Source organism: Glycine max, chromosome 17, assembly GCF_000004515.6.
Source record: "Glycine max cultivar Williams 82 chromosome 17, Glycine_max_v4.0, whole genome shotgun sequence".
NCBI classification, from domain to species: Eukaryota; Viridiplantae; Streptophyta; class Magnoliopsida; order Fabales; family Fabaceae; genus Glycine; species Glycine max.
The window spans coordinates 35,183,905-35,196,210 of record NC_038253.2 but is presented as its reverse complement, the minus strand read 5'-3'; positions in this window follow the sequence as shown (position 1 = coordinate 35,196,210).

Genomic DNA, 12,306 nt, shown 5'->3' with positions numbered 1-12,306 from the left:
ATATCTCAATGCACATATATATCTCAATCACAAACATACTTAATTTATCACATACACTCGATCTCAATCACAATGGTATAATCTCAATTTAACACGTTATCACACCTCCTGAATCATATACACTTTACCTATGAACTATGCAATACACACAACTACTCAATTGTTTTCAAAATCATTTTAACTCGTCGGGTTCTCACAGTGGATCCCATCACAATACTCGTCGCCCTTAAAGGGTCTTACAATTGTGTGATTGCACAGTTCATAACTCACAACTCAATACACACATCTCAATACGCATTTATTTCACCATTCATCATAGGTTCAATTTATTACATACTCACAATTTGAATCACCATTTCACAATCTCAATATAACAATTTTTACAAAAGGTTTATCACAACTTGGGGAGTAAAACCCCTCAAATAATTTCACACAATTATATCAAAATCAATTAATCCAAATTATAGGTATAAAAAAAGTAAAAATACCAATAACACTCAATTTTATCAACCAACTTGCATCAGAACATCAATATTATATTTATAATCATAAAGGAAAAAATTATAATTCAATAAACATTCCAAAATAAATCCCAATTTAATCCTTTAAGGATCCCTACACATGTTCTTATTGGGACATCAACTGGTTCATCAAACATATATAATTCACAGTTATAATTATAAGGATAAAATAAAAAATTACGAAAACACCCCAAAACTTATTCCAATTGATTCTCTATGGATCCCTACACATGTTCATTCTAACTCCAATTGTGATAAACTCATCCCTTACCTCTAAGTGGGCTCACATGTGCATTGTGACAGCAATAGCGTCATCTCTAGCGGTTTCCTGAAATTCCTCAAGTTTTTCCTCTGACTGCTCTGATAGGGTTCCCAAATGTTAGATAGGATGAGAAAGAATTGAAGCCTCCATTTGTATTGTCTACGTGCAATTCCGTTTACTCTCTCCAGGAATATTATCTCACAAATCCCAACGGTGAAGGTATACGGACTTGAATTCTGAACCACATATCAGAATTTTCCAACAATCCAACGGTTAACGAAACTGGCATCATAGTTTTACTGGGATGGTTTTGGGTTTCTGCGGGAAAAGAAAAGGCTACGATGCGAAGTGTATTTCTATCAGCTTCAACATCTTTTTGTAATTCCCAATGGTGAGAATACTTGGAATTGAGATACGATCTTGGTGATTAAATTTCATGACGATCCAATGGTGAATGAGTCTGAGATCGTCGTTTTTCTGAGACAGGTTTGGTGGTATGTGGGAAAAGAGAGGATTTTGGGAGGAAGAGAGGAGAAAACGAAATTGAGAGAAAGAGGAGGCATCGTCAGTGTCAAAACTGACCTAACACGTCTGTATTTAATCTATTTATTTATTTTTATTATTTTATGAAGAAAAACTATTTTTTATTCCCTATCAAATGAATAAATAAAATATCATCTTTATTTTCTCTCAAACCATTATTTTAATTAATAAAGTTATTTCTCCCTATTTATTTAATTATAAAAACCCCATCATTTTTTTTCAAAAACTCTATTTATTTATAAATACAACACGGTCTTTCTTACTTTGGTATACTTGACTCATAACTCTCACTTAGGTTCAAGAGATTGTAATAGTTCCACTCTAAGATTTCCTACCTGATACTAACTGGTGTTAACTAGATATCAAAACAGATTATTCCTAACTTTTGTAAACTTGTTCACCTTAGGGTAATCTTGACACATTTATACTTATGTCACTCTATAACTTCGCACTTGAAGTTGGGGTTTCGACTGTTGTTTATGATGTCTAACTCTATAACTAGGACACTGGTCATATCAAGGGTTTCCTACTCAAGCTCCAACTACTAAGCTAGTTCTAACGGTTGAAACTAAACTCATAACAAGATTCTTGAGAATTTCACCCATTTCTTCTATCTCGGATTCAACTCCAAAGATCCTCACAATGTATCAGACTAGCGGTAATGTCTCCAAAATATTATGGTGAACACCATGGTTACCTATTCTAAATCATGCATAGCATAAATCTTTTAATGAGTCTTAAGTTGTCAAGAAAACATTGACCACTACTTGTCCTCCTACAAGCACTCCTCTAAACTTAAAACTTACTTCAAATATTTTACTACTCCAACAAGGACCTACGAGACTAAGATAACACTCAATGGTTTATAGTGACCGACTTCTCTATGAACTTAGGGTTTACTCCCTACAAGAATCTCACCGGAAAACTTAAACTTACTTGAGTCATCTCTAATAAGGGCAAAGGGTAGTTCAAGGAATCCTAAAATAAATTTGTGGTTTAACTACTAATAAAGGGTGGCTTATCTTAACCTTAGGTTTCCTCTCATCTCAAAACAACTTCTGCTTGAGAAGGATTTATAGTTATCTCTCACTTAGACGTAGCATACTCTAAGGGTCATCCTCATCTAACTAAAATGCATAGCAAAACACTTAACATGAAAGGAGATTCTCGAGGGTCTATAACAACTTTAAGATACTTCATATACTCCAACCTAACTCGAAACACACTAAAGCGTCAATCACCAAAATCACTACAAGAGCTAGCTCAAGGTAGGGAGATCTTGTCCATGCATCCCATGAACATATAGGGACATCGATCTTGTGTAGGCATGACCAAGTACACATAGAGGCCACAAAAGGTACTAAGGTAGTCATCGGAGCATCCTCAAACTTTTCCCATATAAAGGTAAAGAGAACTAAGATTTATCTCGTTAATCATATAACTATCATTAATAATCCTTTAGGTCACCTACCTTACGCAAGAACACTCAACCCTTCCATGCTTAGCAATTAACATCCTACTAACTACCTTACACTCTTCTTAAGGTTTCACACTAAACCTCTTAACTATTCTTCACAACTTTTCCAACTACTCTATATTCTTAAACAACTCTATACCAGACATTTCCCAAGAACTATGGTTACAAGTTTCTATAGGTACTACACTTAGAAAATTTTCAATCTCGCACTTAGGTGGTAACTAAGCACATCCTCAAGGAACACAGGTACATGACTTACTAAGTTGACTTCCATCTATAGGTAACAAGGATCATGCCTACTCAAGTATTTCCTCTTGAAACATCTTAATGTGATTAACAAGGGAGAAGTCTCTCTCTATTCATAACAGAAGTAACAACATCACAAGTTATCAAATAGTTTAACAACACATGATTGGAAGATGAACAGCCCATAACAAGATGAATATTCAATTGATTAGGAGACAAAAATTTTAAATCAAGAAGGATCACTCATTCAGAATCAACAACATATATTCCAAATGAATTCTAGAAACAAAAACAATGTACACCCATATGGAGACGTTAACAATCGCTTGATTGTGACAGAAACATCAGTAATTAAAAAAACTACTTGATGTAGGCTCACAATACAAAGAATGAATTATACTAGGGCTTGCAAGTACAATCAAGTTACTTGACTTCAGCACGCAACACAAGAAAATGGGTTATACTAGAACTGGAAGGAAAATATTTGAGTAGAATGGCAAACAAAAAAGTAATATTTGAAGAGAAAAATAATAAATCATGAGAAGCATACACCAAGTACCGTTAAAAATAATAGGAGTTTTATTTGGGCAATGGGTAGTGTCAATTGATGCAAGTGCTCCAAGTATGTTATTCCTATAGCTACCGTCATTCTCATTCCCCAATCTAGCTAGTTGTTTTGCTTCACTAACTGCAAGACATACGTGAATGTGGTTAAAATATAACTTTAATTGCTAGTAGATTACACTAACAACAAAATTGTAATAAAAATAGTGATCTCGTCAATGAAGTTGAGGAGTTGAAAGGCCATGAAGGTATCAAAGAGCCCCATAACATGATTGCCAAAATTATTCCTACAAAAAGCCAAGCAATTTAATATAAAAAGCAGAAAGTTTTATGATAAGAACCAAGTAAAACCATTCTTTTAAGACAAAAGTTGAAAAAAATGTGAAAATATAGACATAGTTAGAAAGCATTGAACTTTCTTCTATATGTATCTAAAATGTGTAGAAATAACCTTTATTCCTATTCTAGATCCCTAATTGCAGCAAATTTGGGCTCTATCATTCTGGCACTATAAACACTAAAATAGAAAAAACTCAAGCTACAATATTCAAATTTCAACATGATTATGTTTTAAAATACTTAAAAAAAAAAATAAACCAAGGAGTAAAAGGGAAAAGATAGAGAAGTCAAGATCTTGTAAATGAATACACTGCTCTAAAGCATTTTGGAGGAAAATTTTGGAAAAGATTAATAGACAATATAATCATGATTGGAGGAAAATTTTATCAAAGTGGATTAAATATGAATCAAAAGCATAAAGCATTTTGGAAAAAATCCATCAGTATGTTTCTAGACACCCATCAATAACAGTGTTGTTCCTGCTAGTTGATTAAATGTGAATCAAAAGCATAAAGCATTTTCGTAAACACTAGAAATAGAGATTTAGAACAAAGAAATCAAAGTTTTAATAACTCAAATGAAATTAGCTATTTACATTGAATATTAGAACTCAGGCTGACATACATTCTTTAATCAACTCTACACCTCATAAAGCCTGGATAAAAATTATCCTAAGGCGTTCTTCAATCCACCGTAGGATCTTCTGCCTCCTTCGCCAGAGTGGTCATAGGAGGAGAAACTGCTGCCAAGGCGGTTGAACTGCATTTCCTCGGTGACCGCAGTGGAGTTGGAGTTCACAACCTCCTTGAGGCTGGGTAAGCTTTGGGGCACGACCGCAGTGGCTTAGGCATTAGCCTCATCGGCCTCGACTCTCTTGGAATTGGCGACCCAGGCTCTCATGTTGCCCCAGGGTTTTGACATTTTGAGATATTGGAATTAGCGACCCAGGCTCTGAAGTTGTTAACGGGAAAGGAAGCAGACGAAGGGGAGGTATGTGGGGTGGGAATGTGTGTGGATATGTTCAGAGATGGGAGCGAGCTGGGTGTGGGAAGGGTGAGAGAACTATGCTATGAGAGATTGAGAGAACAAGCGAAAATCAAGGGAAATGAAAGCGTAAATGGGAAGGGTTTTCAAAGATGGTTTTTCAAAATCTGTCCTTGGACACTTGCTTTCAATGATGGTTTTTTGAAAACCGTCTTTGAACACTTTCTTTCAAAAACGATTTTTATAAAATCATCTTAATAAAACTGAACTTAATTTTAAAATTTCTACTACTTATTTTTCTACATCGATTTTTCAAAAATCAACTTAGATTCAACGATGTTAAAACATTTTATTAGTAGTGAGAGAACAACTGCATGACAATATTGTTTATAAGAAACAGGGACCACACCTGCTTTGGATACGAACAATCATAAAACACATGCCATTCATTTTCAAAATTTTCATTGCAAAAACAAAAGATTGTAGAAATGTTCACACCCTTCTAAACAAGATTTTGGCAAGTTTGAAGCACTCCTCTAATCAACCTTCCAAGAAAAATATTAATTTTGTGTGGAATTTTTCAATTCCAAATCAGCACCCATTCTCTCGGTACCCATAGATGATGGTTGTCAACTAAGGATCCCATAATAAAATTGCAGGCTGACTTGACAAAAAAGAAACCCTCTCCTAGACTTAAAATCTCAAATCTAGTTGTTGATTTCTTTGAGCTATAACATGATCTTATATGACACAAAATGATTGTCCCCATAGTAGTAATCAACATTAAATTTAGTATTAGAATATAAGTAAATCCTTTAATAAGTGATTGCCAATAGTAAATCATTTAGAGGTTTAAATTCAAAATAGTATTATAGTTATTGAAAATGTTTAAACTAATTTTAAAAGGCACTCAAGAGACTTGAAGGTATATCTTATGTTTGGGGCTCATTAATTTTGGATTCTCCAAAACAAAGGTGAGATTGATATAAGTATGATGAAAAACCATTAAACCATTCACACCATTTATTTATGATTTACTGTAAGTGTTATTAAATTTTTATGGTTCATTGTATTCATTTCAAGATACTCTAAATAAGGGTTCCTCCAACAAGAGTACAAGTTTTTTATTTGATAATACACAATTTCAAAGTATAGTAGTGTACTCAAGAAAATTTAACCTTTTGCTTTTTTCTTTTCATTTTATTACACTGTATCCAGTAGTTTTCAAGTACACTCATTTATACTTGTGATGTTTGTGTTTCTCATGAATAATATGGCTTGGAGAATACTGACAATGCTCCTAAAAGATCATATGTTATCAACCAGGTAAGTGTGGAGTCTTTGATATCATTTACCACCAACATTTGGACTTCTAATTCTACTGAAGACTCTACACTTACCTGGTTGATAACATATGCTCTTTTAGGAGCATTGTCAGTCTTCTGCAAGCTATACTGCTCATGGGCACCATAAAAATCTGAAGTATAAATGAACGTACTTGAAAACTACTAGATACAATGTAATAACAAGGAAAGAAGTGAAAGGTTATCTTTTAGCTTAATTGGAGTTTCACATACTATAACAAGGAAATATATCTAATCAAGGTGAAACTTAATTGGAGTTTCACATACTAGAAACTGGTTTCCTAGTATATGCAAGTGCTTATCTTTTAGCTTTTTCTATCTCAAAACAAAAAAATCTTCTAGTTTTTTCCACCCATTTGTATTCCATAGAATAATATACAAGAGAAATCAGAATTGTTACAAAGCAACTAAAAACATGTTCTGATAAAATATTTTTTTAACTCCTGTAAAAGTTTAAATCTTTTTTTTTTGTTTCTCTATTTAATAAAAGTGGTGTGATTTTTTTTTTCCTTTATCAGCAACTAAAAACATGTGTTTCTAATAAGATGTAGAGACTAAAAATGAATTCAACATGTATATAGACTAAGATCAAATTTCGAGATATTTTGAAAGACCAACAACATATTTTACCTATGAAAATAATAATAGTTGGGCAAATAGATCATCTCATGATAAGAGTTATTGTTAAAATGTAGCCAAAATGAGTGTTAAAATGTTGCTGTAATAATGGTTGTATTTTGGTTGGTGGTTGACATGATTCATGGTAAGAATATTAATAATAACTTGAGAATATTCAAAGTAGTGGAGAAGGAAAAAACTATAACTCTTTTAGATTTCACATATAAATGTATGGTATAGAAACTAGCTAGCTAGATTCAATAACCTTTGTACAGGTAATAATGCATGTCTTTTCTAGAAGGAAGAAAGATATATACCTTATCATCATGAGCATGATATATAAGTATAGTGGAGTCATCAAAGGCAACACCAAATGTATTGTTATCTTCAAGGTAGAAGGCAAGACATGTTAATCATAAAGTGGAGGAGACATGATAGTTCTTAGAGTCTATACAAGGCAATATGAGATATACATTAAATTAAATCATAACAATAACATCATTATAAGTGGAAACAAATAGCATGGTGGCAATCAAAACATTAAAGCAAGAGAAGTATACAACATGGCTAATTTTCTAGTAAAAAAAAATGTAGTTTTTTACATTACCATAAATGTCACCATATTGAATAAGGAGACCATCCCCCTTGAAGTTGAAATGATATGTCCATCCTTTTTTCATAAAGCAAAACAATAATCTAGGTTTCCACATTTCACACTTGAAACATAAATTGCAGGCCATCCTTTGGATGCCTCAATTGAGAGCAAACATGTGCACTAGCCTGGAAGCAATAATTCATTAACTTAATTGTTAATAAGAACACAAACCAAAAGATAATAAATAAAAGAGAAGGAAAGAAACCTTAGTGAATATGATATTAACTTTCCATCCAAGTTAAACTCAATACATGGCCACAATAGCTAATTATCAAACAAATTAAATTGAAAAATTACCAAATGCAAAAATAATGATAGTCCAAAATAATTGCATTGTGTGCAGTACATAAATCTAAGTTTAAATTATTATTTTTCTTTATCTTACTTTTAATATTTGTTTTGATCCTTTATCTTTCAAAGCATTCGTTTTGGTATGAAATTTGTTTCATTAAATTCACCTACATGAAAATTATAAAACTATAGTATATTAATTAGTTGTGAGCTTCCAAGCTTGCATATGTAGCATGGCTAAATTAAAACAATAGAGATGACACAAAATCATTAAAACAATATCAAGTAGACTTAAAATCTCAAATCTATTGTTGATTTCTTTGAATTGTAACATGATCTTATATGACACAAATTGATTATCCCGATAATAGTAATCAACATTAAATTTAGTATTAAAAAGAAGATAAATGCTATCAACACACTCTCTAGCACATTCTTTTAATCACACTCTACCGTATTGGTTGAAATTTATTGAAAAAGACAAAATTTAGAAGGTCCTACATCATATTTAAACAATTTTTAAAAGGCACTCAAGAGATTTGAAGGTGTATTTTATATTTGAGGCTCATTAATTTTGGAGTCTCCAAAACAAAAAAAGGGAGATTGATATATAATACGAAATGATATAAAAGTCAAATAGGTTATGATTAAAAAAAGGAAGAAAATTATTACTTCTAATTTGAGCATAAGAAATCTATGCAATCATAAGTAAATACATAAATTTAGTAATTTAATCTTGAAGACAAAATTCTTAAAATAAAGAAGAGAAATGTAACACTTCAAAATTTTAAAATATGACTTTGAGATTTAAGTTAGTAATTTAAAAATTTATTAATTGTTATAATATTTTTTTTTTGTAGAGATTTGTCTTTATCACATCCTGCATTTTGATTAGAATTAGTAATAATTAGTACTATTAATAAATGGTAAATACTTTAATAGTTGATAATCGTCAAATATACTTTAATTTCACATATGATTGTAGGTGATTATGGAACATTTCTAATACATGGAGCCTTGTTTTACCTTAAGATTGGGGTGATTATGAAGAATCCCATAGGAACTCTAGAATTTTAGTTTTTTTTAGGATTTTTTGATGGTTTTGTGGAGTTTTTGTAGGAATTTAAGTTAGCCGAAGAAACTGAGCTCTTCTCACTTGAGTGTGGCATGCTATGTGCTTAAGCAAGACAAGTTAGAATCAAAATCAGGAGACATTGACATGTCTTAATCAAGCAAGTCATCTTGAGCGCTTGAGTTAGGGAAATTATAAAGATAATTTATGCAGTTAAGAGAGCTTAAGCATAAACAAAGTGATGCTTAAGCGAGCTAAGTCAGAGAGTAACCTTGGATTCACTAGGGGCCCTCGCTTAAGCACAAACCTTAAAGACCTTAAACGAGGTAGGAAAGGTAAAGGTTGAACATGAAGACCTCACTTAAACATGACATTTTGTGTGCTTAAGCGAGGATAGTTAGTAGCTGAACTGAGATTGACAAAAAGGACTCGCTTGAACGAGATGATTCTCACGCTTGGGCAAGCCTCTCGCATCAGACCCAAGCCCATATAAGATTATAAAAGAATAGAAGTGCAATTAACACTACTAGAAAAAGCTCCTTTTATGTCATTGATTTTACGTCGGTTGTTGAAAAAGTAACTTAGAAAGAAACACGATGACATTTTTGTAAATAAATGCAACATTTTTACGATGGTTTTGCGAAAATCGTCTTAGAAGACTATCATTCTAAGACGATTTTTACAAAACCGTCAACCATCTTAGAATATTTTTCATTCTTAATTGAACACACTTGTTCAATTTCCCCTGCCACTCAACAATACATTTTATTTATTAGTTATTGCTTCATATTCAATTTTAAAATTAATTGCTAGAAGAAACAAATTAATCAAATATTAAAATGTAAGATATAAATCTTAGTGCTCCATAGATTAGGAAGGCATTGTTGTTCCTGTTTGTGCATTTTTTAAAAATTAACTTTTTTGTATATGTAGTTAGTGTGATTTTTTTTATCAATGTAAAATGACATGTTGAAATAAAATAATAAGTGGCTTACATTACAATAATAATTAAAAGATAAAAAGTATTAAAAGTAGTGAAGAAAATAATTTATTATTTTTTTTTACAAATTCTAAGATGGTTTTTAGGCCAAAACCTTTTTAGAATCTTTAATTTTTTAAAATAATTTTTTAAAGAAAAAATACATTCTAAGACGAATCTTTGAAAAAACCATCTTAGAATCTTTACATTTTTTAAATTATTTTATTTTAAAACAAGATATTCTAAGACGATTATCTGAAAAACCGTTTTTAGAAAAGGTACTCTTCTAAGACGATTTTTAACAAAAAACCGTCTTAAAAAAATGTCTTTTTCTAAGATGGTTTTTTATGAAACCGTCATAGAAATAAAAGACTTTCTATGACGATGGATCGTCCTCCTATGTGTAAATTAACCGACGTAGAATGCACCTTTTCCAGTAGTGTGAGGAGGACACTCAAAAAACAAATTAAGTAGAATACATATGAGAAATTAAGCAGCCATGTTCTAGGGCATTTGACAACATTATTATCTTGTTTTTATCTTTGATTCTTGGGATTTTGATCAAGTTATGAGCTCTGCTAATCACCTTACTTGTCGGGGTTAGATAAGGTGCACCTATTTCATGTAATTTTATCCTTTGATATAGTTATTCAATTTTTATTATTCCCCTTCTTCTCTTAATGCTTATTTTAAATTGATCACCTATAATTTGATCTTAGGAAACAAGAGTTTAGTCAATATGCACTCTTTTTATTCCCAAACCGAAGAGAATACTTGATTGGGATTAATTCCAGACATAGTTCAATACCAATTAAGATCCTTTTTATTCTTAAATGTAAGGCTATTTATTTGGATTAGTTTGTCAATACATTGGGATTTAATCTCTAAATAACTTAGACTCTTTCACCTAAGACATTAGGATTAGAATACAATTGTGACAAAATAGTGACAATTTGTCTTTTCGTCATTGTTATAAATAACATTAGTGACAATAAAATTTAGTAACAAATATTATATTATTAGTGGCAAATTTTACTTTCATCACTAAATTTTAGTCACTAAAAACTACAACACTAAATAATTTACCTCAGTTTCCATATACCAAACAAAACATGGTATTACTCTTGGCATCTATAAAATAACCTTGTTTTAAATTACTTCTTTGGTTTCATTTTCCTGCGTTTTAAGATGAGTGTAACTACTTGATTTCAGGTTTTCACTAGTGCAATATTGGAAACAAGTTTGTATATAACAATTCAAATCATACTTCATGGATGTTCCACACTTGAAATATCTCTTCACTTATTCATTAAAAATGAATTTCAATAATCTTTTATTAGTTTCTATGGATTAATTGAAGGACATAATAACCATCACCTTGTGCTTAATTTGAGCATTATTGACATGGAGAGGTTAATTTTGTGGCTTTTGTCAAATAACTTTGCAATAGTAAGCATTACAAGAAATGTAATTTTTACTAACAAAATTTAGCGACGTAAATGCAATTAGTCAATAATTATATATCATTTGTAACTAATTTTTAGTTTGTCACTAATATTATTTGCAATAGCAGCCAAATTATAAAATGTGTCTAATGTTTTTAGTAGTGACCAAATTATAAACCATCACTAAAACTTCATCATTAGTGACCAAATAATTTGCCACTAATATAATATATTCATGATGAATTTGTTTCTCTTATTATAAGTTTGTAGCATATATTAAACTAAATAAATATTTTTTTTATCAGTGTAGTAATGAATAAACATTTATTATCAAGAATATTGTATGACTAGTAATTATTGCATGAATAATCACTTATTTTTACCGGTTGATAATTTTTTTATCACTAATTATTTCAGATACATTTATTTAATTATTAACTTATAATGGATATTTAATACAATGATTATAATGATGAATATAATTTTATTATAATAGAAATAATTAGAAAATAGCTGTTTATTTTATATTAGTTTGCGATTCCATCGTATTAGTGGGAACTAATAAATATTTCTTTACTTTTTATTGCCCGTGACAAATTATTCATCACTGAAGCTTTGAAATCTTTTTATATATCCATAATAATAATATATTAGTTGATTTTATACTGAAAATAACTTGTAACCTAATCAAATTTCTTAATGCAATAAACTCATAAGTTTTTTTAGGTGAAAACTCATAGTTTTATATTACAATATTTACACAATAAATCTATTTTTATTGATTAATATCTCTATTAACATTTAGAGTTATTAATCACAGGTATTTGATTTATATATATATATATATATATATATATATATATATATATATATATATATATATATATATATATATATATATATATATATATATATATATATATATATATAAAAGGAAAAAACTATA